At 43.5% G+C, this 27749-nt stretch overlaps 1 protein-coding gene across 1 annotated transcript in view; it reads left to right on the forward strand.

Moving 5' to 3' along the window:
- Positions 1-6180: 6180 nt before the first annotated feature.
- COIL (coilin) overlaps positions 6181-27749 on the forward strand; it is a 252232-nt gene continuing 230663 nt past the window's right edge. Inside the window, exon 1 of the mRNA XM_050764685.1 lies at positions 6181-6190. The gene's annotated coding sequence lies outside the window, so the exon portion shown is untranslated. The remainder of the gene's footprint in view (positions 6191-27749) is intronic.

A 27749-nucleotide genomic window follows, 5' to 3' on the forward strand; every position in this document is an offset into this window, starting at 1 on the left:
CCCACACCTGTCCTTCTTTTCTGTCATTCTTTGCTGGCATGTTACTTTCAAATAATAGTAGAGAATTGTGCGTTCTTTAGTGAATGGGAGAAAAGTGAGTCTTCGTTAAATGGAAAGGGCAGTGGTATTCCTTAGCTGAGCAGGTGAGAAGCAGAACGAATAGGAATTTGATCCAACGGGTCAAAGGAAGGGAACTGAACAGAAGAAACAATGGAAAAAATAATAAACATGAAATGGAAGCAATAAAAGCACATTTATGGACTTTGACACCAAAAGGGTCCCAAGTGAAGATGTGGAATAGAGCTGCCGTGCTCATAAGGGACACGGAACATGAGTGAGATCACACCTTTCCTGTCCGAGCCAGCAAGATGAGGGCATTGCTTCATCTTCTTATGTCCTGAGGTCTCTAGTGGATTCACTGGTTGTTTTGCCAGTCTTTCTCAAGTACTGTTCACAGACAGGGATGTGAGTGATACGCTCTGAGTTTTTGCGCATCTGCACACTCCCGTTGTTTTGTGCGTCTCCTGAGTCTTCTTGAGTGTGCTTATTAATTTTTGGCTAATGTGGATGCTTGTGTCTTTTTCATTTGGCACAAACGCTGTTCTTTTTTTTTTTTTTTTTTTTTTTTTTTTGAGACTCTGTCACCCAGGCTGGAGCACAGTGTGGCACTATCTTGGCTCACTGTAGCCTCCACCTCCCGGGTTCAAGTGATTCTCCCGCCTCATCCTCCTGAGTAGCTGGGACTACGGGTACATGCCACCATGCCTGGCTAATTTTTGTACTTTTTGGTAGAGATAGGATCTCACTGTGTTAGCCAGGCTGGTCTTGAATTCCTCGCCTCAGTGATTCACCCGCCTCCGCCTCACCAAAGTGCCAGGATTACAGGTGTGAGCCACTGCGCCTGGCCAAATTCTGTTGTTTCTGAGCCATCTTTCCATGAGGACCCAAGGACCCAGCCCAGCCATCCAGCTCCTGTCTAGCCACTTGACTTTCATGTGCAGACAGCAGCCCAGGAATCCTCGGGTTTCTGAGGGCCAAACTCACTCCAGAGCTGGGGGCTGCTCCTCCCCTTGGGCTCTCTGAGGTTGATCTCTTGCCTCTCACCCTGTCCACAGAGAACAAAGTCTTCATCCATTCCTCCAAAGCCTCACCCACATCTGATTCTCTATCTCCCAAAAAAATTCTGGGTCAGGAAGGCAGATAGACTGGAGTTGGACACAGCAGGATGACAGTCTTGCCCAGCTGACATCTCCTCAAAAGACTTTTTTTTTTTTAGACAGGGTCTTACTCTGTTACCCAGGCTGGAGTACAGCGGCATGATCACTGCTCAGTACAGCCTCGAACACTTGGGCTCAAGCAATCCTCCCATCTCATCCTCCTGAGTAGCTGGGACTGTGGGCATGCACCACTAAGCCAAGCTAATTTTTAAATATTTTGTAGAGATGAGGTCTCCCTTCAGACCAGAATGAAGAGTCAGTAAAAAATTAATGCCGGACGTGGTGGCTCACGCCTGTAATCCCAGCACTTTGGGAGGCCGAGGCGGGTGGATCACAAGGTCAGGAGATCGAGACCATCCTGGCTAACATAGCAAAACCCCGTTTCTACTAAAAATACAAAAAATTAGCTGGGTGTAGTGGCGGGCACCTGTAGTCCCAGCTACTCAGGAAGCTGAGGCAGGAGAATGGTGTGAACCTGGGAGGCGGAGCTTGCAGTGAGCCGAGATCGCGCTACTGCACTCCAGCCTGGGTGACAGAGTGAGATTCCGTCTCAAAAAATAATAATAATTAATTAAAATAAGAGATGAGGGTCTCCTTATGTTGCCCAGGCTGGTCTTAAACTCCTGGGCTCAATTGATCCTCCTGCCTCAGTGTCCCCAAATGCTGGCATTACAGGCATGAGCCACATCCCCTTGGCAAAAGACATTTTTGAACAGGCCTATGTGTTTTGTCCCTTTCAGTTGCCAGTAGAAGGACTGAATGCTCCGTGAATCCTATAAGAGAAGAGTCAGTAGCTGTTCTCACTTCTTGAGGCATCTTGCTGAGAAATACAATTGCCACCCCAATGTCCAGCCGGCCAAGTCCCCAGCCCAGCCACAGCCTGTGCATGGGTGTTCCTTTCTCTATGGAAATTGTGCTGAGTAAAGGCAAACCCACAGGCCACCAGGATGGTGCCAGCTTTGCCTGGAGGGGAGGCCCACTCTGGGCGGGACTTTGTGTGGCTTTCGGCCTCTCGTGGTAACTACTGAAGGAGTCCAGTGTCCCTGGTCGCTGGGGCAGACTGGAAATGCCTTTTTAAATGGCCTCATATGGCTGTCCTTGTTAGACGAGGCTCTGCACAGGCCTGATTGCACACACACGGTCAACATGACAGGGGAACCTTCCACTTTTATTAGTCCCCAAACATAGGGCTACATTTTATTTTTGCAGAATCATGCAGGCAGCCCTGTATTGTGGTATTGATGTTTTACTGCCATGCTCAATGAAGTAGATAAATTGAAAGTATCCAACAGATGCAATACCATTCCAGCTGCGTGTGACTGGTGGGCCACACTTTACATTCCAGCACTCAAAGTCAAGGTGAAATGCACCCTAGAAGCCCAGCACTAACTCAATTAAACACCATAATTGGGCCGGGCACGGTGGCTCAAGCCTGTAATCCCAGCACTTTGGGAGGCCGAGACGGGCGGATCACGAGGTCAGGAGATCGAGACCATCCTGGCTAACACGGTGAAACCCCGTCTCTACTAAAAAATACAAAAAAGTAGCCGGGTGAGGTGGCGGGCGCCTGTAGTCCCAGCTACTCGGGAGGCTGAGGCAGGAGAATGGCGTAAACCTGGGAGGCGGAGCTTGCAGTGAGCTGAGATCCGGCCACTGCACCCCAACCTGGGCGGCAGAGCAAGACTCCGTCTCAAAAAAAAAAAAAAAAAAAAAAAAAACCACCATAATTGGCCAGGCACAGTGGCTCACGCCTGTAATCCCAGCACTCTGGGAGGCCAAGGCGGGTGGATCACTGAGGCCAGGAGTTTGAGACCAGCCTGGGCAACATGGCGAGACCCCATCTCTACAAAAATTAGCTGGGCGTGGTGGTGCGGGCCTGTAGTCCCAGCCATTTGGGAGGCTGAGGCATGAGAATCACTTGAACCAGGAAGCGGAGGGTGAAGCGAGCTGTGCCACTGTATTCCAGCCTAGGTAACAGAGCAAGACTTTGTCTCAAAAACAAAAAAACAACAACGACAACAAAACAAAAAAAACCCATAATTATATAAGTATAGATTCAGATCCCAAAACATTCCCCTTCCCACTGCATAGTATCATTAGGGCACATTTCTGCTAAGACCAATCCTCAGGTGATAGCTTTAATCCTAATCCCAATCTGTCTGTACCTGTAGCTGCCGCAAGGCAGAAGGGCTTCACGTGCTTCTTGCTGATCCTTCTTTCACATAAAGAGTTGATTGTGCCTGGGTTCCCTGCTTCTCTGTCTCCTGGTCAGAAAGCAGCCCAGGAGTCCCTTGCTCTGGTCATTTTCCAAGAAATTAGGCTGGAACTCCCCTAAGCAAGAAAGGGAAACTCTGTAGGAGGACCCACGCACAGAGCACAGGACCTGCTACAAATGTGGATGGGGCCAGGTTAAATGTGTGAGTTGTGTATTTGTTTCCTATGCTGTGTAACAAATCACTACAAACTTACTGGGTTAAAACAACACACTTTTATCATCACAGTTTCTGTGGGTCAGGAGTCTGAGAACGGCTTAGCTGGGTCCTCTGCTCAGCGTCTCACAAGGCTGCAATCAAGGTGTTGGCCAAGCCACCTTCTCATCTAGAGGCTCAACTAAGAAATAATTTGCCCCCAACTCCTGCAGGTTATTGGCAGAATCCATTTCCTCGTGGTGGTGTGTGTGGGAGCCCCAGCTTCTTATTGGCTGTGGCTGGAGGTGGCCCTTGTGTCCTAGAGGCCACCCACAATCTTTCCCATGTGGCCCTCGCAAGGCAGTTCACGACAGGGGTACTTGCTTCTTTATGGCCATCAGGAGACTCTCTTGCTCCAGTTGGCTAAGCCAGAGTTTTAAATAAGGTAACATAATCATGAGAGTGATGTTCATCACCTTTGCATCATTCTATTGATGAGAAGTCAGTCAGAGGTTGTGGCCATGCTCAAGGGAATAGGATTATACAAGGACATGGTCATTGGAGGTCATCTTAGGGTGGTCCACCACTGCCCAGGAGATACTGCCTGTGTTTGTGTCTTGTCTTCTTCACTTATAAGTAGTTAGGTTCGGTGATCTCAGGCAAGTTGCTTAGCCTCTCAGCCCCAGGTTCCTTATTTGTAAAACAGGAGTAAACCCTATAGGATTCTTGGGAAGATCAGATAAAGTGTTCCATCTCAAATGTTCAGCAGAGTGCCTGGCATATAGTAAATACTCATAGAGACAATATGTTGGCGATTAATATTAATAATATTGGCACTGTGAGACACCCAGGCCTGTCTTGGATATTAAGAAGCAGAAGAGTAACTCAGGCTACAGCTACCTCCACCCCTGGTTACAAAACACTCTTTGAAGGCCAGATCACATTGCTGACTGCTCCAGAAATCTCAAGGGTGATCAGCTTCAGTCTGGGCTGGGACCTGGGGCATTGTGGGAGGCAGGCAGTGCCAGCCTCCCAGTCTGCCTCCCAGTCCCTGGAAACTTGTGAGGTGATGAGTGTGCTCAGAAGATGCAAGGGTCCTTCAGCAAAGACATTCTGCTCATCTGCCATGAGACTTGAGGCAGCTGATCTCAAGGCATCAGTAGTCTTGGTCTGGGTGTGAGAGGCTGAGGTGAGCATCTGCCCCAGATTGGCTGTGATCGGTGGCTCACCTACAGGAAGCTCTCCTATAGTCTAATCATCCCTGCACCTGAAACCCTTTCCACCCAAAATAGCCAGAGCCATTCTTTACCACCAGAATCCCATAAATCCCACAAGATTTTTTTTTAAACAGCAAGTAAAATACACACTCAACCCCAACATTACCATAACAACCAAAACAGACATACCAGAATACACAAGCCAAAGATAACAAGAGTTATAATAATTCACACCAATAACAACAATAACCCACAGTGGATTTTTTAAGTTTAGCGATAAATCTTTGCTCTGGACGTTGGCTTATGCAGAAATGTACTCTCCTGGCTGAGCCCCTTCCTGAATAACATGTCATGGGAGCTCTGTTGTTCTGCTCATGCCTTGATGTGGTACCTCATTTGTGCAACACTGTTCTGAAGGATGCTTGGAGACCTAACTCAGTATTAACCTCTCAACCTCACGGTGTTCCTGTGCCAGGAACACATACTGGACACTCAGGACATCCTATTTCTTTTGGAAATTTTGGAAACGAGATTTTTATTTCTCAGGGAGGCAAAATATATTTTTCTAGTTATTTTCATTTTTTTTAAGAACAGCTGCAATGCCTCTGGAACTTGAGGGGGTAGGTGTTTTGAGACTCATGGGCTTGAGGAAAAAAACACACATATACACAAACCATCTTGCTTTATTTCCAAGAAGGAAATGATCCTTCAATAATATCCAAGAGAACTGGGAGGGTGATAGTCATCAGTTCTTTGGAAATCCGTAGGCAGCTCTATTGAGAGAAGGGGCAAGGATCTACGGTCTACTTAGCTTTCCATTTGGGGAAATTTCCTCTAGAGGATTTTCTTTAGATCGTGAAAGCCCCATGTCTATGAGGCATGAAGCTATATGCCAAGTAAACCAGGACACGCAGTTGATGACTGAAGCTTGGGTTTCTGACTAGAGAACCAGAGCTCTCCCCTTCCTTTATTCTCTCATTCAACACATGCAATGGGCACTTCTCATGTTCCAGGCTGTGTGCCAGCCTTTGGAAACAGGACCACGAGGCTGTGATGGAAATAAACACGGCCTCTGTCCTACTAGTTCACCATCATAGGAGACAGACAGGCAATTCCCAATATGGTGTGACAAGAGGTAAACTTGGGATCACACAGAGCACTAGGCAAGTGCAGAGGAAGGGAGGGACACCCCACCCAACTTGAAAAAGGGACAGGAAGGAGATAAGTCTGAGACAGGATTCCTGGCAGAGGGAGTAAACACACTGTAAAAAGTCTCTTCCGCACGAGAAAGCAAGGTGTCCCAGGAACTGGAGAAAGTTCTGAGTAGTGGGAGAATAGAGATGGGGGGCAGCGAGGGAATCCAGGGGAGCGATAGGCAGGACTCTCCTCACAGCCCCTCCTGGAAAAGTGACCTACACTGCAGCCTCTGGAAAAGCCATGAGAAAAACAAGGCCATCTGGCAACTGTGAACAGCCTTGAGTTAAGGGTTAAGGCTAAAGTTAAACTTTAAAGCAGAAAATTCCCTTATTTTTCATCAAGTTTTTTTTTTTTAATCTTCATTTTCTTTATTTTTTGTTTTGAGATAGGGTCTCTGTCTGCCCAGCTCTGTCACCCCAGCTGGAGTACACTATCACAGCTCACTCCAGCCTCAACCTCCTGGGCTCAAGCCATCCTCCTACCTCAGCCTCCTGAGTAGCTGGGACCACAGGCACATGACACCATGCCCAGCCAATTTCTTAATTAAAATATTTTCTAATATACACTTGTTTTAACAAATTCAAACAATACAAAGCTACAGTAGTTTTTGTAAGTGCCCCATTCCTCTCCATTGCTATTCTCTGGTGATATTCCCTGTTAACAATTGACTTTCTTTAAAGACATCTTTTCTATGCATATAACCAGCCTGGGTAACGAGACCCCCATCTCTTTTTTTTTTTTTTTTTTTTTTTTAAGATGGAGTCTCACTCTGTTGCCCAGGCTGGAGTGCAGTGGCACGATCTTAGCTCACTGCAACCTCCGCCTCCCAGGTTCAAGTGATTCTCCTGCCTCCCAAGCAGCTGGGATTACAGGCACATGCCACCACGCCTGGCTAATTTTTCTATTTTTAATAGTTTTAATAGAGACAGAGTTTCACCATGTTGGCCAGGCTGTTGTCAAACTTGTAACCTCAGGTGATTCGCCCGCCTCCACCTCACAAAGTGCTGGGATTACAGGCATGAGCCACCATGCCCAGCCGACCCCATCTCTTAAAATAAAAAAACAAAACAAAAAAGAAGGAATGAAGTACGAACACATGCTACAATGTGGATGAATCTCAAAAACATTATGCTTAGGGAAAGAAGCCAGACACAAAAGGCCACGTATTGTAGAACTCCATTTACATGAATTGTCAAGAACAGGAGAATCCATAGAAATCAAAGATTGCTGGTTGCTCAGGGCTGCTTGATTTATACAGGTCTCATTTGGGAGTGATGAAATGTTTTAGAAGTAGATAGAAGTGATGATGGTTACACACAACGTTATGAATGTATTGAACACCACTGAATTGTTCACTTTAAAATGGTTAATTTTGGCCGGGTGCAGTGGCTCACACGCCTGTAATCCCAGCACTTCAGGAGGCCAAGGCGGGCGGATCACGAGGTCAGGAGATCGAGACCACCTTGGCTAACACGGTGAAACCTCCCTTACCTTATTTGTCTCCCGTCTCTATTAAAAATACAAAAAATTAGCTGGGCGTGGTGGTGGGTGCCTGTAATGCCAGCTACTTGGGAGGCTGAGGCAGGAGAATCGCTTGAACCCGGGAGGCGGAGGTTGCAGTGAGCCGAGATCGCGCCACTGCACTCCAGCCTGGGCGACAGAGTGAGACTCCTTCTCAAATAAATAAAATAAAATAAAATAAAATACGTTTATGTTATGTGAATGTTACCTCACTAAAAATAAATAAAAATATATTCTGGATTTTCCATTTTCAGCCATGACTCAGTATCTGGCTTCAACCTCAACTGTAAATAACCATAATCATGAACAAAAGATAGAAAGCAACTGATTTCAGGCATTAGGCGAGTGCTGAGCTGTGTCTTTGAACCAGCGGCAACCCTATATTCGCCCTGGCTTTCTGCCTGTGAGGGTGGTTTCCAAGCTGTAGTGGAGGCAGTGGAGCCCAACCATGGTGCAGTGTTGCACTGGGCAGAAAAAACAAGGACCTGGTGGAGGAGACAGATCAGAGTTCAGGGCTCTAAGATGGCTGGAACTTGTGGGCTATGGAGCAGAGGGAACTGCAGAAAAGGAACCCCAGAAATCTGTGAAGCAGTTCCCTTCAAGCACCGGGACAAATCCTGAGCTGCCTGTGCCCAGGGTGGTAATTCACAAGGTCTGGTAGAGAACAGTTGCCGAAAGGCTGACAATTGAACAGAGATTTCAGGGATTGAAATCCCCGGGCACTGTGGCTAATGCCTGGAATCCCAGCACTTAGGAGGCTGAGGTGGGTGGATCACTTGAGGCCAGGAGTTCAAGACCAGCCTGGCCAACATGGTGAAACCCCATCTCTACTAAAAATATAAAAATTACCCAGGTGTGGTAGCGGGCACCTGTAATGCCAGTGACTTGGGAGGCTGAGGCAAGATAATTGTTTGAACCCGGGCAGCAGAGGTTGCAGTGAGCCAAGATTACACCACTGCACCCCAGCCTGGACAACAGAGCAAGACTCTGTCTCAGAAAAGTAAAAAAAGAATACTGGCAAGACTTTGGAATTCTGACCCAGCCAGAGCCAAGACACAGAGGGCCTTCAGTAGAGACCCCCCAGAAAGTCCTCATTGTAGAAATAAGGACCATGTCCTAGGAGCAGGTGCTTGGCCTAGGAATAAGGGTGAAACTGAAATAGATCCACATTAACAAAAACTAAACCCAAACCTTAACAAAAGCGAGGTGACTCATCAAAAATTTAGCTACATGCCCCCCGCCAAAAAAATTCAACACTCTTTAGAAAAACATTTTTAAAATCCAGAGTCTCTGTGATACATCAGTCACAATACCAAGAATGTAATGAAAAATTACTACCCATTTTTCTATTTCTATGTTCTTAGCCTTTGTTTTGTGATATGATTAAGTTACTTAGAGACAGTTTGATTCTTTCAGGTTTTGTTTTTAAGCTTTGTCAGGTGAGACCAAAGCAGCATTTTGGGCTAATTTTGTACCATTATTTGAGGCAAAACTCTTCTGAGGACATTAACTGGGGACTCTCCCTGAATCATGAGGCTTTCTATTCTGGCAGAAACAGGAATTATTCCCAGTCCTGTGTAAGTCTGGGGGATCGTTCTCTATGATGCTCTTCGGTAGTTCTTTCTTCAGTTCTGCATGGTTTTCTCACCTGCATGCATTGACAAGTATTTAGCTGAAGACTCAAGGAGAGTTCTCCGAAGAACTCTCTTTCCCCCTCTTCCTCCAGTTCCCTTCCCCCCCTCCCCCCCTCTCCATGCCGCCTCCCTCCGACCACCCCCCCACCCTGGTCTCCCACCCTATCCAAGCTCTATTCTCTCTAATACTCTGTCCTACAAACTCTTAACTACCTTGGCCTCCCCAGACTCCCAGCTCCACATCCTCAATTCAGGGAAACTGCTGGCTTCCATGTGGGTTTTCCCTCCCTATTCTGAGACCTGGAATCTGTCTCTAGGCAAAGAGCTGGGGCAATTGTATGAGGCAATTGTAGGAGGCTCATCTTATTTGTCTCCCTAACCTCAATTATCATTAGCTATTGTTGCCTGATGTTCTACTGTATTTATTTATTTATTATTTTTCTTTCTTTTTAGTCACTTCAGGCAGAAGGGCAAATCTGGTTCCAGTTACTCCATCTTGACTATAACTTACAACTATAAATTCAATTACTTAGAGGAAACGAAAACATTTTTTGAAAAAGAAAACTTTCAAAACTGATCCAAGAAGGAATAAAAAATATGAATCATCCTATATTTGTTAAAAATTGAATTCATCAGCTGTGCGTGGTGGCTCACGCCTGTAATCCCAGCACTTTGGGAGGCCGAGGCAGGCAGATCACCTGAGTCAGGAGTTCGAGACCAGCCTAGCCAACATGGAGAAACCCCATCTCTACTAAAAATACACAAATTAGCTGAATGTGGTGGCGCACGCTTGTAATCTCAGCTACTCAGGAGGCTGAGGCAGGAGAATGGCTTGAACCTGGGAGGCAGAGGTTGCAGTGAGCCAAGGTTGCACCACTGCACTCCAGCCTGAGTGAAAAATGTGAAACTCCATCTCAAAAAAAAAAAAAAAAAAAAAAAAAAAAAAAAAAAAAAATTGAATTCATCCTTTAAAACCTTTTCACAAAGAAAACTACAGGTCCATATGCCTTCACTGGTGAATCCTGTTAAAATTTTTGAAAATAAATAATACTAATGTTATACAAATGTTTTCAGAGAACCGAGAAAGATAAAATAATACCCAACTCAGCAGAAACCTGATATCAAATTCTCACAAGGTCATTATAAGGAAAAGAAAATTTTAAACCAAAATCATTTATGAACATAGACAAAAATTCTAAACAAAGGCCAGCCACAGTGGCTCCTGCCTATAATTCCAGTACTTTAGGAGGCCAAGGCAAGAGGGTTGCTTGAGTTCAGGAATTTGAGACCAACCTGGGGAACATACTGAGACCTTGTCTCTACTAAAAATTTAAAAAAAAAAAAATTAGCCAGGCATAGTGGTGCACATTTGTAGTCCCAGCTACTTGGGACGCTGAGGTGGGAGGATTGCTTGAGCCTGGGAAATGAAGGCTGCAGTGAACTATGATCACACCATTGCACCATTGCACTTCAGCCTGAGTGACAGCAAGACCCTGTCTGAAACAAATTAAAAATCTAAACAAAATATTAACAAATTAAATCTATCAATACATTTAAAAATGCATATGGCTAACTGTGGTTTATCCCAGGAATACAAGGCAGGGTTAATACTTAAAAATCAATCAATGTGGCTGGGCACAGTGGCTCATGTCTGTAATCCCAGCACTTTGGGAGGCCAAGGTGGGTGGGTCGCTTGAACCCAGGAGTTTGAGACCAGACTGGGCAACGTAGTGAAACCCCATCTCTACAAAAAATACAAAAATTAGCTGGGCATGGTGGTGCACACCTGTAGTCCCAGCTACTCGAAGCACTGAGGCAGGAGGATCACTTGCACCTGGGAGGCCGAGGCTGCAGTGAGCCATCATTACACCATTGCACTCCAGCTGGGGCAAAAGAGTGAGACTCTCTCAAAAAAAAAAAAAATCAATCACTGTAATTCACAATTACAAAGGATAACAACCATATGATCATCTCAATAGATGCACAAGATATATATAACAAAATTCAGAGTAATTCATGATTTTTTTTTAAAAGAAAACTCTCCACAAACAAGGGCTAACATGAAATTTTCTCAGCCTAATAAAGGGCATTTATGAAAACCAACAGCTAACATCAGAGTGGTGAAAGACTGAACATTTTCCCTTAATATTGGGAAAAAAGCAAAGATGTACATTCTCACTACATCTGTTCAACATCCTTCTGGAGGTCCTAGCCAGTGCAATGAGAAAAAGGCACTATAGAGATAGATAGAGAGAGATATAGATTGAAAATGAAGAATGAAACTGTCTTTATTTCCAGATACCATAATTTAATACATAGAAATCCAAAGGAATCTATGAAACCACTACTAGAACTAAAAAGAGAATTTGCAAGATACAAAGTCAATGTATAAAAATCAATTGTATTTCTATATCGTAGCAATGAAGACTTTAAAAATAACATTTAAAAATAACATTTACATTTGGGAGACTGAGGCAGGAGGATCCTTTGAGCCCAGGAGTTCAAGACCAGCTTGGACAACATAGTGAGACCTGTCTCTACGAAAGTAAAACTAAAATAACTTCTACAAAAATATCAAAAACATCAAACACATAGGGAAATTTGTAATGCAATATGTCCAAAATATATACCTTGAAAACTATAAAACATTGCCGACAGGAATTTTAAAAGAACTAAATAAGTGTAAAGATATACCATGTTCATTGACTGGAAGACTCAATATTGTTAAGATATCAATTCTTCCACAAATTGATCTAAATATTCAATGCAATCCTAACTAAAGTCTTAGCAGGGTTTTGGGGTTTGTTTTTGGTTTTTCTTTTTCTTTTTTTGATAGACATTGACATCCAAGATTCCAAAATTTACACGGAAATGCAAATGACATAAATAGTCAAAATATTTTGAAAAACAACGAACTCGGAAGCCTTACATGAACTGCTTTCAAGATTTACTATGGTATTCACATGAGGATAGACATAAAGATCAGTGGGAACAGAATAGAGTCTAGAAGTAGACAAATGCACATAGCGTTTCAATTGAATTTGGACAAAGATCCAAAGCTAATTTAATGAGGAAGAGACAGTCTTTTCAACATATGGTGCTGTAACAACTGTATATCCAGATGCAAAATAATAAACTTCTACCCATACCTTACAGCATACATAAAAATCAACTCAAAAGGATTAGAGGCCTAATATGAAAGCTAAAACTATAAAGCCTCTAGATAAACAGGCAAATATAACCTTGGAGTAAGCAAAGATTTCCTTCCTTCCTTTCCTTCCTTTCTTTCCTTTCCTTCCTTTCCTTCCTTTCCTTCCTTCCTCCCTTTTCTTCTTTCAGACAAAGTCTCACTCTGTCACCCAGGCTGGAGCACAGTGGTGTGCTCTCAGCTCACTGCAGCCTATGCCTCCTGGGTTCGAGCAACTCCCCTGCCTTAGCCTCCAAAGTAGCTAGGATTACAGGCATGTGCCACCATGCCTGGCTAAATTTTGTATTTTTAGTAGAGACAGGATTTCACCATATTGGTCAGGCTGGTCTCGAACTCCTGGCCGTAAGTGATCTACCCACCTCAGCCTCCCAAAGTGCTGGGATTACAGGCATAAGCCACCATACCTGGCAATAAAGATTTCTTAAGACACAAAAGTATTAAATATAAAAGAAAAATAAATAAGTTGTACTTTATCAAAATTAAAAACTTATTTTTCAGAATGCATGATTTTAAAAAAATGAAAAGACAAATCACAGACTAGACGAAAATATATGCAATATATATGCCTGACAAATGATTCATATCCAGAATACAGTCATCTCTCAATATCTGTGGGGACTTGGTTCTAGGAACCCCTGTGGATACCAAAACCCATGGATGCTCCAGTCTCTTACATAAAACAGTGTAGTATTTGCATATATCCTATGCACATCCTCTTGTATACATTAGCTCATCTCTAGATTACTTATAATACCTAATACAATGTAAATACTATGCAAACAGTTGTTATACTGTATTTTTAAAAATTATATTATTTGTATTGTTGTATTGTTATTTATTTTTTAAAAACTTTTTCATTTGTGATTAGTTGAATCTGTGACTACAGAACCCAGAGTATGGAGGGCTGTTTATCAAAAATTTTACAAACTAAAAAGAAAAAAAAAATAATAACGATGCAGTAAAAAAAATAAATAAATAAAGGGCAAAAGACTTTTAAAAGCATTTTGAGGCCAGGCTCAGTGACTCACGCCTGTAATCCCAGCACTTTGGGAGGCCAAGGCGGGTGGATCACAAGGTCAGGAGTTCGAGACCAGCCTAACTAACATGGAGAAACCCCGTCTCTACTAAAAATACAAAAGTAGCCAGACGTGGTGGCACATGCCTGTAATCCCAGATACTCAGGAGGCTGAGGCAGGAGAATCACTTGAACCCGGGAGGCGGAGGTTGCGGTTAGCCGAGATCTCGCCACTGCACCCTAGCCTGGGCAACAAGAGCAAAATTCCGTCCCAAAAAAAAAAAAAAATTTTTTTTAAAGAAGATATTTGAATATCCAATAATCATACGAAAAGGCGTTCCATATCATTTGTCATCAAATATAAATTAAAACCACAAAATAGACCATTAAACACACTAAATGGCTAAAATTTAAAAGATTGAAAATACACGATGTAGGCAAGAATATGGATCCATTGGAACTTTCATATATTCTGGTAGAAGTATGAAATAGTACTACCGCTTTGAAAACTGCTTGGCAGTTTTTAATGAAGTTAAACATTCATCATGCAACACAGCAATCCTTTCATCGTTGTTTTTGTTTTTTTATGAGACAGGGTCTCACCTTGTTGCCCAAGCTGGTCTCGAGCTTGTGAGCTCAAATGATCCACCTGCTTCAGCCTCCCAAAGCGCTGGGATTACAGGCGAGGGCCACTGCGCCCGGCCTGACACAGCAATTCAATTCCTAGGTGTATGCCCAAGAGAAATGATATATATATACACACACACACATATATATACACATATATATATACACACACACACGTATATATACATATATGCACAAAAGACTTGTACAAGAACTGTCACAGTTTTATACATAATGGCCAAAAACTGAAACATCCTAAACATCCATCCACCGTGAAGTCTGCTCGGGCTACCATAGCAAAACACCAGTTCTGAAGGCTAGGAAGTCCAAACTAAGGTGTCCGCAAAGTGATTGTGGTGGGGGCGGGAACATCTTAATTAAGCAATTTAATCTTAATTACTTCCTTGGAGGCCCCATCTCCAAATACAGCCACACTGAGGAATTAGGGCTTCAATATATGAATTTGCGGGGGAGGTAAAAATGTCCAAAAAAGCAACAAAAAGGAAACTACTGATCCTTGTAACATAACTGAATGTAAAAAGACCTATAATTCAAAAAATATGAAGAACAAAGAAATCATCTACGATGTTAGAAATCAAAACAGTGGTTGCCTCTGTGTGGGTGGGGAGAAACTGACCAAAAGGAGGCATAAGGGAAATTTTCAGTGATGGAAATGTTTTTTATCTTGATCAGGGTGGTATTGACACAGGGGAATACATTCGTAAAAATGCACACAGACTCATCCTTAGAATATGTAAATTATGGCTCAATAAAGTACATATCTCTATATCAGCTCATATGGAGTTACCTCTGAGTAAATTTACCTTTTTAGCAGCTGTATAATCTTCTGTTGTATGAATGTACCATAATTTCTCAAACTGTTTCCCCATTGATGGACATTTAGATTTCTCCCAAGTTTTTGCTGTTACCAGCAATGCCATAGTCAGCATCCTTGAAGGATAGATCTAAGTTGGATTGTTACAGCTGTTTCTCTGTAAAGATGAAGAGTCTGAAGCCCAGATGTTAAGAAGAGACTTCCCAAGGCCTACAGTAATTACCCATTGTGAGATATGGTGGTAGAACCTGGAACTGGAAAGGCTTGTGTCATTACATAGAAATACGGATGAGGGGAGATACTGGGTTTCCAAGCAGAATAACAGGAATCATTTAGAATGATTCCACTTCCTATTTTGTCTAACTGCTACATCCTGTGAGTATTAATGCCTTTGGCTGCCTTAATTTAACATTATGCTAAGTTAATTCCTGGGATCCTATAGTACCCTGGACTTATTAACAACTACGTTCCCAGAAATGTGTTAACATTTTATATGCATTATCTCATTTGACCATTGCAACTTCATTAGGTATAAAATTTCATGCCTATTTTATAGATGGAAAAACAGAGGCTTAGAGCATTTAAGTAACTTTCCTAAGGTTGCATAGCTAATAAGAAGTATAGACAGGTTTCAATCCAGGTCCCCAATACAAAAGCCTTACTCTTTTTAAGAGTCAGGGTTTCACTCTGTTGCCCATACTGGAGTGCAGTGGCACGATCTTGGCTTACTGCAGCCTCAGCCTCCCGGGCTCAAGTGATCCTCTTGCCTCAGCCTCCCAAGCAGCTGGGACTACAGGTGCACACTGCCATACCCGGCTAGAAAAGGCCTGACTATTAACCATTATGTTAAACTTCCTTTCAAGAATAATGCTTCCCAAGGCTGTTGTGAGGGTTTCAAAAATTGGTTGCAATGTTGATCACTGGTCTCTCTACCCCTTGAATATTGTTACTACTTCTTTATCTTTCTAAAATCTGGCACATAGTGGAGGTTAAAGGGTTTAGCCCTGTGCCTGACATATAGTGTGCATTCAGTGAGTGCTAATTATTATTACTATTATTGGAACTACCAAACATTTTTTGAGTAAGTAAACATTTGCATGAATAACTAATTACCTAAATTATTCCTTTAGCAAATAAACAATGAACATAGGGACAACAGGCGACAGTCCTCCTCTTCTGCCAAACATCTCATTTGGAGGCAGCTGAACCATGAAGGAATTGCCAGCCCTTCTCTGTGCACATGTCTGCTCCCCTGTGGGACACAGAAACAGGAAGGGCATCCAATTCAGTGTTGGGGTTCCAGCCCACACTCCGTGCCGGCACGATGATGGGCAGATTCTCCACACACATGTGCGTGCAGAAAAGAACGAGTTGGTGTGGTAGTGGTGATGGGGTGTGTGTGTGTGTGTGTGTGTGTGTGTGTGTGTACTGCCTCTTATTCCTTCACAATGAAACCTGACTGCGAATGGCACAGGGTTGCAGAGAGGCTTTGGGTAACATCAGAGCATGTACAAAGGATGAACACAGGCTTAAGGGTAAGTCACGCACGCAGGGTTCCAGAACATCAAAAAGGCCCTTGAACCTCTGTTGTATCCTGTTACTCTGCCGCCTCATCTTCACTGGAGGAAGATCTTGTGGCCTGGAGGTAGAAGGCATATGTTGGGGAAGAGTTTCCTCAGTCCCATGGGCCAGAAGAGTGCTGCTTCCCTTGACCCACATGGCCTTGAGTGCCCGTCAGCATTCAACGCCACTGTCCACTTATTAGCCGCCCCTGTCGTCCACGCAAGTTGAGCCCTGAGCCCTTGTCTGAGCCTAATTCTTCATTTGCCTGCCTGGCTCCTGCCTCCCCCTGCCTAGTGCATGGATGGGTTTGTCTCCTTGGTAAGAAGACCCCCGGCACTCTCAATCTAGCTGCCCTGCTCAGAGAAGACCCTATCACAGGTTTGGGATTTGGCTCTTTCAGCCCCACTGCCTGACTGGCTGACATTACCCACTTCTTGGCAGGGTGGGGAGCAGGGGACAGCATGCCCACAAGCCTGTTGACCTAAGGCAGCACCTGCAACCACTCGCTAAGATGGCATTTTTCCCCGGAGCTGGTCCTGCCTTGCCTAGCATAGTTACCGCAATCCTCCTTTTATGCCTCTAAAAGCCCTTACTCTCATTTTGTAGTTAAGTTTTCAGAGCCTTGCTCATTTAAGGCAATTTTGGTTTCTCTTTTATGGTAATTCTTAAACCATTAAGTGAAACTTGTTTGAAATGTCTGTCACTCTGTTATTACAGAAACAATGTAACAAGAAATGCATTTTCATGTAAGACTCTACGTAGCAGCCAGAAAAGATAAATTGTTCTCACACTTAAATATTTGAATTTGAAAATATCAAGACAAAGAGATGGAAAAAAATGAGCCAATAGATAAGGGGCATAGAGGATCAAATTGGGATCCCACTAATAGGAGTTTCTGAAAAAAGAGGACAGGAAAAACAGAAGAGGAAATTATTAAAGAAATAATATAGGAAAATTTCTCAGAGGTGAAGGACACAAGAGCTGAGATTCAGCGACGTTAGGACAACGAATGAAACAAGACTCACACCTAGAAACTACATTGTGAAATAAGAGGTCACCAAGGATAAAAAGAGCACCATAAAACTTCCATGGAAGGTCAGATTCCTTATGAAGCAATAATAACAATGAATCCGGGTTTCTTTTTAAAAAAAAATTTTTTTTTTTTTTTTTGGAGCCTGGAGTGCAGTGGCATGATCTCAGCTCACTACAACCTCCACCTCCCAGGTTCAAGCAATTCTCCTGCCTCAGCCTCCTGAGTAGCTGGGATTACAGGCGTGCACCACCATGCCTGGCTAATTTTTGTATTTTTAGCAGAGACGGGGTTTCGCCAGGCTGGTCTCGAACTCCTGACCTCATGTAATCCACTTGCCTCACCCTCCCAAAGTGCTGAGATTACAGGCATGAGCCACCGTGGCCAGCCCAAATATTTTTTCTTTTTTGCTGGCAAGTATGAAAAGCAAGAATCAGGATTTTTCAATAGGAAAATCAATGTGAAGGGGAATAGATCAGTGCCTTCAAAGTTTTAAGGGAATTTGATTTGCGACCGAGAATTCAATGCCCAGCCCCATTATCAGTCAAGTATAAAGGCAGAATAAGTAAATTTCTAATCATAAACGATTCAGAAGTTTTACCTACCACACACTTCTATGTAGGATGTCATTTAGTGGGTATGCTCTGGCAAAATAAAGAAAAATCTAGATGGCAACCTAAGTCTCAGAAATTGTGTCTGCACCCAGGAAAGCATGGCGTGAAGTCCCCAAATGATAACTGTCCAGACTGGAGGAGGAGGACAGGGGCTGTAGAAGGTAGACCTCGGGGAGGATAAAAAATCTCAACAGAATGCCCACTGGGAGGGAAAGTCAGGGGGAAATTGAGAACATGATAAAATCAAATAGTGCAAGGAAAAAAGAAAGCATTTTGAAATCCAGATCAAAGAAAAGTATCACAAGAAAGCAAACATAAACAGATATAATACTGGCTGGACAAAGAACCATAGGTGTATGGTTTCAACAATGTAAGCATTGTTTATTGGTTTTACAATCAATCTATAAGCAAAGCAGGGAAGACTTAATTAGAATCATGAAACAGAATGAGGAAGCTATCAGTCAGTAGAATGTAAAAATATATATGACAAAGGCTTGGAGAGAAAAGGAAGGAGGAGAGGAGGAGGAAAGCTGAGGCACCAGCCGCCTCTTATAAAGTATTGGTGGGTGGTGTCAGGAGATACTAGTAGATGAACAAGAGGTAGTCTAAGCCTATTTCTGAAAGTGACAATTGTAGCCAAAATAGTGATATAGCTGTGTTGGGAGAATGAGAGGAAGGGAGATGGAGGAGGGGTGTAAGTGAGCTAAGTCGTTTTCCAATGTAGCAGGAAGTCAATGAGTATTCATTTAAAATGTGAAATTAAAAACCGACCGGGCGCAGTGGCTCACACCTGTAATCCCAGTACTTTGGGAGACCGAGGTGGGCGGATCACCTGAGGTCAGGGGTTCAAGACCAGCCTAGGCAACATGGTGAAACCCCATCTCTACTAAAAATACAAAAATTAGCTGGGTGTGGTAGTGTGCACCTGTAGTCTCAGCTACTTGGGAGGCTGAGGCAGGAGAATCGCTTGAACCCGGGAGGGGGAGGTTGCAGTGAGCCAAGATCGTGAGACTGCACTCCAGCCTGGCAACAGAGCAAGACTCTGTCTCAAATAAAAAAGTAAAAAATAAAAAAACAACAGTACTTACTTGGGGACATGCAGAAAACATTCAGAGAAAAACATCTAAAAAGGTGGGAAGTGATTGCTCTGGGGATTGAAGAACAGGGGACTCTGTTGTTTGACTTAAAAAAGCATCTTAAATGAAAGCACAGTTATATCCTATATGTTCTCTACTTGAAGGGATGTAAGCACGTTAATAAATTGGAGATTTCTCAAATACAGCTAGGGATCGGAATGAGAAAGAAACCGGCTTCAGTTGCAGTTACTTCACTGATGTGGAGCCCACCTTCCCTCTGCAGTTAAATGGGAGCAGTGACACCCATATTTGTTTGGTGGGATCCAGGGGGTTGGGTTATTCTACATCTACTATTTCATTCTATCCTCTTCCCAACCCTACAAGTTGGGAATGTGAGGGGCGGGGACTAGGTCTCCTCATTTTACATACAGGATCCAGGCTTAGGAGAGTAACTTGTCAGAATGTGAAATGGCCTACTTCCGCAGCCGTGGTGCTAGGACAGGTGCTTGGTGCACCTCGTGTTGAGATCTGCCAGTCCTGACATCAGCAGGGCAAGAGCGGGTAGTACTGAGAACAGGACAGACAGTGAAGGCTAGGCAGGGCTCTGCAGGGGCAACTCTTATTGCGGTTTCATTCCCAAGAGCACACAAAGCCAAACTTCAAATACAGGCTGTCCCTATATGACCCCCCTGCCACATCTATTTTTTTAAATCAAATTATTGTCAAAACAACATAACAATGACTTTAAAGGAATGTGTTTAAATCACCCATAATCCTCCCCATGCCCGTGCACAATTAGATTTTTTGTGATCCTTTTTCTGGTCTTTGTCTGCATTATACATAATTCTACACTGTTCTGATCCTCGTGTACATATAATTTTGTAAGCATTCTACCTCTAATAAATGGTGTTTCTTGTTTCTACATAGTCTGCATAATTACTTGTTTTAATGGCTACATATTATGCAGGATCATTTTTAATTAACTACAATACCCTAGGTTAACTGTTCATTATAATGCCAACGATATCTTTATTCTTTAACCTTCATTTTGCTTTTATATAAGGCTGTTCCATTTACAGAAGGTATTCTTATCCAGCTCATAACTTCCGAGCATATAATGGAGGCTGGTATAATTATCTCCACTTTGCAGATGGGAAAACTGAAGTCCGGCATGATCGAGCATCTTGCCCAACATCAGACAGACAGCAAGGATGGGACACAGCAGAAACCTTCCTCCAGGACTTTCTCTCCAAGGCCAGTGTTTCTGACATTGGTCATCTCTTGGCACACTCTCCCTGAGCCACACATCTTCCCAAGAAATAATTATTACCACCCCCATTTTTACAGGTGAGGAAGCTGAGGCCCAGAGAGGCAAGGTAACTTGCCTGAGGTCACATAGCCGAACCAGAAGTCAAATTCAGGCAAGCTGACTCCAAAGCCAGATCTCGTCCCAACAATCTACATGGCCTCCCCAGACCCCTCCCTCTCAGAGTGCCTCTCTTGTTTTTCCGCATTCTCATTGTTTCCACCACCTGCTCTCAGTCTTGGCAGGTGGCAGCCCTCAGGTCAGTGCTGGGCTGTCTACATACGTTTTAGAGGAACCCAGAGGCTCAACCCAGAGCCAGCTGCAGGGGAGGCATGCTTCTTGGGCAGAGTCCATGGGTGAGTTGTTTTTTTTTTTTCTTTTGTTTTCTTTCATTTGGTTAATTGATACTTGTGGTAAAATTACATAAGATTTACCATTTTAACCTTTTTTTTTTTTTTTTTGAGATGGAGTCTCCCTCTGTCGCCCAGGCTTGAGTGCAGTGGCACGATCTTGGTTCACTGCAACCTCCACCTCCTGGGTTCAAGTGGTTCTCCTGTCTCAGCCTCCCGAGTAGCTGGGATTACAAGCATGCACCACCAAGCCTGGCTTTTTTTTTTTTTTTTTTTTTTTTTTTTTTAGTAAAGATGGAGTCTAACCATGTTGGCCCAACTGGTTTTGTATTGTTTTGTTTTTGTTTTTGAGACAGAGTCTTGCTCTGTCGCCCAGGCTGGAGTGCAGTGGTGTGATCTCAGCTCACTGCAACCTCTGCCTCCAGGGTTCAAGTGATTCTCCTGCCTCAGCCTCCCGAGTAGCTGCGATTATAAGCACCTGCCACCACACCCAGCTAATTTTTTGTATTTTTAGTAGATACAGGGTTTTGCTATATTGCCCAGGCTGGTCTCGACCTCCTGAGCTCAGGTGATCCACCAGCCTTGGCCTCCCAAAGTGTTGGGATTACAGGCCTGAACCACTGCCAGTACGTTCACATTGACATATGACTATTGCCACCCTCCAGCTCTAGAACTTTTTCTACCTCCTGAAACTGAAATTCTATAACATTAAACAGTTCTCCATTCTCCCTTCCCTTCCCACCAGCCCCTGACAACCACCATTCTATTTTGTCTCTAGGAGTTTGACAACTCTAAGTACTTGATATAAGTAGAATCATACAATATTTCTCCTGTGTGTCTGGCTTATTTCACTTAGTATGAAGTCCTCAAGGTTTATCTATGTTGCAGCATGTGTCAGAATTTTTTTTTTTGAGACAGAGTCTCACTCTGTTGCCCAGGCTGGCATGCAGTGGTGTAATGTCAGCTCACTGCAGCCTCTGCCTCACCCTCCGGGTTCAAGTGATCCTCCCATCTCAGCCTCCCGAGTAGTTGGGACCACAGATGCACATCACCATGCCTGACTATGTTTTTGTATTTTTGGTAGAGACAGGGTCTCACTATGTTGCCCAGGCTGGTCTCAAGCTCTTGAGCTCAAGTGATCTGCCTGCCTCAGTCTCTGAAAGTGCTGGGATTACAGGCATGAGCCACCATGCCAGGCTCATTGTTTTTTTTAAGTGGAATAATATTCCATGGTATGTTTATACTACATTTTGCTTATCCTTTCATCCATTAATGGTCATTTGAGTTGTTTTCCCTTTTTGGCTGTTATGAATAATGCTACTATGAACATTGGTATGCAGATATCTTCTATGTTTGAGTCTCTGCTTTCAATTTTTGGGGGTATGATATGGTTTGGCTCTGTATCCCCACCCAAATCTCACATAGAATTGTGATCCCAAGTGTTGGAGGTGGGACCTGGTGAGAGGGGATTGGATCATGGGGGTGATTTCTAATGGTTTAGCACCATCCCCTAGTGCTGTCTCCTGATAGAGTTCTCATGAGATGTAGCACTTCCCCCTTTGCTCTCTCTCTCCTGCTGCCATGTGAAGATGTGCTGGCTTCCCCTTCACCTTCTGCCATGATTGTAAGTTTCCTGAGGTCTCCCCAGCCATGCTTCCTGTACAGCCTGTTGAACTATAAGCCAATTAAACCTTTTTTTTCTTTATAACTTACCCAGTCTCAAGTAGTTCTTTATAGCAGTGTGAGAACGGACTAATACAGGGTATATATCCAGAAGTAGATGAGTTTTTAAAAACAAATCAAAACTCTCCTACTGTGTTACCAGCTTTGCAGGAGGTAGGGAGTGGGAGGAGAACACTGTAAGAGTGGATAGTGGGAGACATTATTTGCAAATCATACCTGATAAGAGACTTGTATCCAGAATATAGAAGGAAAAAAAAAACTCTCACAACTCAATAATAAAAAGACAAATAACCCAATTAAAAAATGGGCAAAGGATCTGAATAGACATTTCTCCAAGGATGATATGCAAATGGCTAATAAGCATATGAAAAGATGCTCTGTGTCATTAGTCATCAGGGAAATGCAAAACAAAACCACAGTGAGATACCACTTCACACTCACTAGGATGGCTAGAATAAAAAAGTTGGACAAGGATGTAGAGGAATCAGAATCTTCATGTACTGCTGGTGGTAATGTGAAATGATACACTCGCTTTAAAAAACAGTCTGGCAGTTTATCTCATGGTTTTGTTTTTTTGTTTTTTGCTTTGAGACAGAGTCTCACTCTGTCGCCCAGGCTGGAGTGCAGTGGCGCGACCTCAGCTCACTGCAAGCTCTGCCACCTCCCGGGTTCACGCCATTCTCCTGCCTCAGCCTCACAAGTAACTGGGACTACAGGCGCCCGCCACCACGCCCGGCTACTTTTTTTGTATTTTTAATAGAGACGGGGTTTCACCATGTTAGCCAGGATGGTCTCAATCTCCTGACCTCATGATCCGCCCGCCTCGGCCTCCCGAAGTGTTGGGATTACAGGCATAAGCCACTGCGCCCAGCCCATCTCATGGTTAAATATAGAGTTACCATATGACCCAGCAATTGCTCTCCTAGGTATATGCCCAAAAGAACTGAAAACAATATTTGTTTGAAAACAGGCTCAGTTTGTTCATAACAACACTGTTCACAATAGCCAAAAGGTAGAAACAACCTAAACACCCGACTATAAGTAGATAAACAAAATGTTATATCCATGGAATATTATTCAACCAAGAGAAGAAATAAAGTATAGCAGCCGTGTTGATAACTGTCCAAACTTGGAAGCAACCAAGATGTCCTTCAGTAGGTGAAGGGAGAAATAAACTGTGGTATATCCAGACAATGAAATGTTGTTGACATGCTACTAAGTGAAAGAAGCTAATCTGAAAAGGCTACATGCTGCATTATTCTAACTACATGACATTCCAGAAAAAGCAAAACTATGGAGACAGTAAAAATATCAATAGTTACTTTGGGGGAGGGACGAATAGCAAAACAGAGAGGATTTTAAGGGCAGTGAAACTATTCTGTATAATACTGTAATGGTGAATACCTGCCAATGCCATTATGCACTTGTCAGCATCTATAGAATGTCCACCAACAGTGAATCCTAATGTAAACTATGGACTTTAAGTGATAATAGCGTGTCCGTAGAGTTTCACCAGTTCTAACAAATGTACCACTCTGGTGCCAGTGTTGACAGTGGGGTAGGCTATGTAAGTGTGGGGTTGAGGAAATTCTCTGTACTTTCTGCTCATTTTTTCTGTGAACCTAAAACCATTCTACAAACTAAGTCTAAAAAAAATGGAATGAAGTGTTGAGACATGCTACAACATAGATAAATCCTGAAACCATCATGCCACGTGAAAAAAGCCAGTCACAAAACGCCACATATTATATGATTCGATTTATATGAAATGTCCAGAATAGGGAAATTGATAGAGACAGACACTAGACTCGTGGCTGCCAGGGGCAGGAGGGTGTGGAATGAATGAGAGGGGAAGTGACAGCTAAAAGGTATGGATTTCTTGTTGAGGCAATGAAAATGTTCTAAAATTGACTGTGGTGAGAGTTGTGTGTATTTGTGAATATATTAATTCTAAAAATCACTGAATCATACTCTTTAAATGGGTGAATTATATGGTATGTAAATTATATCTCAATGAAGCTGTTTTTAAAAAAGTGGTGGGGTGGAGGTGGGCATAGTGGTTCATGCCTATAATCCCAGCACTTTGGGAGACTGAGGCAGGAGGGCTGTTTGAGCCCAGGAGTTTGAGACTAGCCTGGGCAACACAGCAAGACCCCATCTCTACAAAAAATACAAAAATTAGCTGGGCAGGGTAGTGCAAGCCTGTAGTCCCAGCTACTCGGGAGGCTGAGACAGGAGGATCATCTGAGCCTGGGAGATCAAGGCTGCGGTAAGCTGTGACTGCACCACTGCACTCCGACCTGGGCAGAGACCCTGTCTTTCAAAAAAAAAAAAAAAAAAAAATCAGTCAGGATTGCAGCCTCCCAGAAGTCCCTGCTAATTAGCTTCACCTGTGGCTAAGGGGCTGACCGCCCCCCTCTCCCCCACCACCCTACCACCTTTGACCACTTTGACTCTCTACTGAGGGGTGGGGGTGAGGTTTCTGCTGTGAGGGCTCATCAGTATAAACACAGCTCAGCTTAGCTGCTTAATAGGTGTTCTCATCTCAGACGGGCACCTAGACAAGCCGCACCCTTTCTGTCATAACATTATGACAGAGACCATTACGGATGAGACACCGCTGACCTACTGCCATTGAATCAGCAAAATGGGTGGCCTGAGAGAAAGGCAGACAGCTCTCATGCAGCGAACGATCCGGAAGACTTTCCCCTCCTTTCCCAGCCAGGAGAAGGCAGCCAACCTTACAGTCCTCCCTCGGCCTTGAGGCAAGTGCAGGCCCAGGCTGGCTCCTGAGGCCCTCGAGCCTGTAACTTGACTTTTAGAGTTCAGAAAGAAAAGTTATAAAAGTTTAGGCTGGAAGAGTCCTTGGATGTCATCCAGAGAGTGGTTTCTAGACTTTTAGGTTTCACATCCCATATCATTCTAAAATATCCAGGGACACTGACAAGGAACATTATTGAATCATTAAATGTCATTATTGGATTTTTGTAAAAGAGTAATTGAAAAGATAGAATGTCAGAATAAAAGAAAACCATTTAAATGGAGCAATTCAACATTATGAAAAACTCATTACCTTTCTCCTTTCCCTTCCCGCTCCTCCTCTTTCCCCAGTAGTGAAAACTTGCCAAATACAAGTGAAAACTTTATCCCTGAAACGGGATGGCTTATGGACCCAGGCTTTAGGTGTCACTCTCCATTCGGCACTGGGATCTCCTGGAAACCAGCTTCTAAATCAGCAGGATTTTAGTACCAGCCAGACTAAGTTCAAATCCTGCTTCTGCAATTTACTGGCTATAGATTTTTGCAAGTTACTTATCTTCTCTGAATCTCAAGTCCCTTATCTATAGAATAATTATTATCTCAAAAATTTGTGTGTGAGAATTACCACAAAAGAAAAATATGAGTCCTCAGCACATAGTAGGCACTAATCGTCATTTCTATGCCCTCTGGTAGTGAAAGACAGTCTCTGAGATAAGTCATTTCATTTTCCTGACATTTTAGTTGATAAAAAGTTCTTCCCAAGGTATAGCTAAACCTGTGTCCCTATATATCTGCTCATGGATCTCAGACATCTACTTTAGGGTTACACGGAACAAATCTCATCTTTCTGTCATGTGACACATTTTACTTTCCTTTCTTAGGTTCCTTTTTTTCTTCCATTCTCCAGACTAACATATGCCTTCTCTGTCAATCATTTCTTAGAGAAGTCCTCATTGTTCTGCTTGTATTAGTCAGCTACTGGAAGAATAATGCTATGTAACAAGTCTCTTCAAAAATTCAATGGAAAAAAAACCAGAAACTCAGTGGAAAAAAACAAAGAGCTCAATGGTATACTGCCTTAACCCGGGCTTGGTGGAGCTTGACTCTGCGCTTCATATTGGGTCCAGGTCTGTTCCAGATGTCTGTCTTTCCGAGATTCCCCAGAGCATGTTCTTTTAATGGGAAAAGGCAGGAGCACACGGGGATATTCCCAGCTGCATAAGCACATTTCTAGCCCTTGCCACCTTCACATACTATTGGTTAAAGCAAAGTTATAAGGTCAAGCCGCCATGGTAGAAGAGTGGATGTAGATTGTAAGGGAGTGAAAAATTGATTGACCCTTTCCTATTGGACACACTCTTGCAAAGTCTCATGGGTTAGTGGGGAGTAGGAGGCTTTGGAGAAAGGAGGAAGGCCTTACAATGGTCTGGCCCCTACCTACCATTCTGCTTCCTACTCACTCATTAGCTGTAATGAGTTTCTTTTTTGTTGTTGTTGGAAACACAGTCTCACTCTGACAACCAGGCTAGAGTGCAGTGGCGTAATCTTGGCTCACCGCAACCTCCGCCTCCCAGGTTCAAGCAATTCTTGTGCCTCAGCCTCCCAAGTAGCTGGGACTACAGGCATGTGCCACCACGCCCAGCTAATTTTCGTATTTTTAGTAGAAACAGGGTTTTACCATGTTGGCCAGGTTGGCCTCAAACTCCTGAGCTCAGGTGATCTGCCCACCTCAGCCTCCCACAGTGCTGGGATTACAGGCATGAGCCACCAGCCCAGCAGGTTTGTTCCATTTTTTTTTTTCCCAAAGGTCTAATCTCTTTGCTGCCTCAGGGCCTTTGCGTGTGCTGTTCCTTTGTGCTTTAGAATGTGCTTTGAATGGAAAATTCTTCCCCTAGCCATTTTCCCTACCTCAAAATGGGCTCCTTCTCATGTTTAAAACAGGACTTAACTGCCACATCCTCAAGAAGACATCTTTATGATCATGGAATCCAAGTAAGTCTCTTAGTGTTCTCTAGCAATGGGATCCTTTACTTTCCTACTGACTCTTTACCTTATTTGTAATTATTGATTTCTCTTTCTCCATTAGACTCCAAGCTTCGCGAAGGCAAAGATGGTATCTGGTTTGTTCATTGTTGCATCCTGAGTGCTCAGCACAGACCCCAGTAGATGCTTATACATAGTTTTTGTTGTTGTTGTTGTTTGTTTTTATGAGATGGAGTCTTGTTCTGCTGCCCAGGCTGGAGTGCAATGATGGGATCTCGGCTCACTGCAATCTCCGCCTCCTAGGTTCAAGCGATTCTCCCGCCTCAACCTCCCAAATAGTTGGGATTACAGGCACACACCACCACGCCTGGCTGATTTTTGTATTTTTAGTAGAGACAGGGTTTCACCATGTTGGCCAGGCTGGTCTCGAACTCCTGACCTCAGCTGATCCACCTGCCTTGGCCTCCCAAAGTGCTGGGATTATAGGCATGAGCCACTGTTCCCG

This window comes from Macaca thibetana, chromosome 16 (assembly GCF_024542745.1).
Source record: "Macaca thibetana thibetana isolate TM-01 chromosome 16, ASM2454274v1, whole genome shotgun sequence".
NCBI lineage: Eukaryota > Metazoa > Chordata > Mammalia > Primates > Cercopithecidae > Macaca > Macaca thibetana.